Consider the following 2,897-nt stretch of genomic DNA (forward strand, 5'->3'; position numbering starts at 1 on the left):
TTATTTCGTTACTTTTTAGTGTACTGTTTTTTTTGAGAATATTTTGTTTTGTTTTTAGTGCATTTTATTTTGTTTTTCGTGTATTTTGTTTTTTATAAGTCCACGCTGATTGGTCGACAATCTATACCTACGAGTACATATACTAATATTATAAAGAGGAAAGATGTTTGTTTTTGTATTTATTGGAATAACTCAAAAACTACTGGGGCAATTACAAAAATTCTTTCACCTTTAAAAAGCTACGTTATCAGTGAGTCTCGAGCAATAGCTAGTTTATTTATAAATTCATATTTACGACCATGAACTAAAACAGTAATCTATTTAACCACTGAGCTATTACCGCCTCCAACTAATTAATGTTCTTCCTACAGATTAGTCTGGGGCATCTCTGAGCCCATTTCCTTGCAAATTACAAAATTTCCCGCGCAACTTCTCGCCTAAATGTCATGAAGAGCTTTATAAGAAAAGTTGTTTTCTATTTTATGCGACACTAGCTATCGCCCGCGACTTCGCTTGGAATTAAAGAGAAAAGTAGCCTGTGTTCTTTTAGACTATCCTCTGCATGTTGGACAAACATCGATATACAGGGAGTCCGTTTCTACAGGTTACGAGTGATGGGTATAGACCTTAACTAATACTTATTCATAAAGACCGCACTCACGTTATTGGCCGGCATGCAGCTGCGGCATGAGGAGGAGAAGAGAAGAGAGTTAAACATTTAATCCGTTCAGCAGTTTAGGCTACAAACTCTTACATCCATCTGAACATTCGCATTTATAATATTAGTAAGATAACCTTAATTTTTATAATTGTTTTACTAATATTATAAATGCGATAGTTTGTTTAGATGGATAAAGGTATCTCCTAAACAGCTTAACGGATCTCGATGTAATTTGACATAGATGCAGATCATAGTCTGCGAAAACACAAAGCCTACTCGTATTTTTTAATCCGCGCGGGCGAAGTCGCTGTAATCGCTGGTATAGCCATAATAGTTATAAGGGCGTTTTCTGTACAAGTTATTCAGGAAATTATCTTGTTACTTTTTAATATATATCTATATCTATACCGATATTATAAAAAGAAAAGATTTGTATTTTTGGATTTTTGTATGTATCGAAATAAATCAAAATTATAGGCTATTATTTTTAATATTTCGTTTTATTTATACAGACGAAGTCGCGAGCAATAACTAGTTTTTAATATTTTGTTTATAGCGCATTTTTTTTGGACGTCAATTTTCTTTTTTATGTATTATAAGTTGTTTTTCGTTTCCCTTAATTGTAACTGCCTCTTCCCCGATTAGGGCGAGGATTTTGTAAAACCCATTTCTTTGCAAATTAGGAACCTTTTATACGTTTAACGAAACTTTTCTTTTGTCCCCTCTAAAGTATTAAAATGGATGTCTTATGAGAAAAGTTGTTAAGATTTTTTACTGTCATATACTTACGTAAATATCAAATATTTAGTTTTAAAAATCATAAAAGCAGAGAAAAGCTGTGCGTTTACACTACTAAAATACGTACGTAATAAGTTTTTTATTGCGCGACTTTGTCAGCGTAAAATTAAAACAAAATAATAGCCTATGTTACTAATACCTCAGTTTTTATTGGTGAAGAAATTTTTGAAATCGCCCCAGTAGTTTTTGAGTTACTTCAATATATACAAAAATAAAAATATAGAAAAAATATTTCAGTATGAAACCGCCAGATAACTGTCTCAAGAAATCCTTTAACCCTTCAACTGCGAGGATTTACCTTCAAATCTCAAATGTAACGACCGTAAAATGCCCATTCATGTAAATTGACCTAACCATTTGTGTCCCGGGCAACTTTTATTGCATATTACACTGGCCTTTGCAAACCCTCTGACAATTTCATTACTCTGAATTAACACTTTACTGTCTTTAAAGGTAGACTGATAACTCATTTATTACTAGCTAAAGCTCACGACTTCGCCGGCGTAATATTGAAAAATAATACAAAACATAGCCTATGTTACTATGTGATTTTTGAAATCGGTCCAGTAGTTTTTGCGTGAATCAAACAACAACAAATCTTCCCTATGACGCTCAGTGATAACGTAACTTTTTAATGATGAAAGAATTTTTAAATATACCCAGTAGTTTTTGAGTTATTTCAATATATATACTGAAATACAAATCTTTCCTCTTTATAATATTAGAATAGATATACATATAAATTGTTGACTACAAGTTAAAAATGTTTAGACATGGACAAACGTAATTAAAACCCTCCTCCTTTTGAAAGTTAGTTTAAAATTAATCTAAACTTATATTTGTATGTATCGGATAAACTCAAAAACTACTATAGTTTTTTCAAAAATTATTTCACCATTAAACACTACAATATCATTGATTGATAAAGAATATAGTTAACATTGTCATATAAGGTTATTTCCATTTTTTTTTATTTATTAAATAATACATTCCATGCAAAGTCAGTCATTTATATAAAAGGTTTGTCTGTATGTACCGGATAAACTAACTTATTTGTTACTTAATCTTACTTTTCTTGACCTTACAGTAATCCTCTTAACTTATCAGGGGTCAAGCAGTCGCCCTAACATAACTTGCTGTACTTAAGTGATTTTACCGTGACTCTACAGATCTTTACTTATTGTTATCCCATTTAGTTGCTTTGAAAAAAACAAAGACTACCTTAGTTTTATATATCAAGTTACTCCCGTTGAAAGCGGACCATTTGATGTTAGTTCTGTGAGAAAATATGTAATATAGATCTGCTAATTTCTCTGACCCGGTCGGTATAAGTTAAACTAGAAAAATATCCAGACGAATTGATCCTCCTTCCTTGAGAATTCGGTTAAGAAATTAGCATATAATTAGCTTTATCTGTTTCCAATTTTCGGAAATTTCG

Source organism: Papilio polytes, unplaced genomic scaffold, assembly GCF_000836215.1.
Source record: "Papilio polytes unplaced genomic scaffold, Ppol_1.0 DF824493.1, whole genome shotgun sequence".
Classification (NCBI taxonomy): Eukaryota; Metazoa; Arthropoda; class Insecta; order Lepidoptera; family Papilionidae; genus Papilio; species Papilio polytes.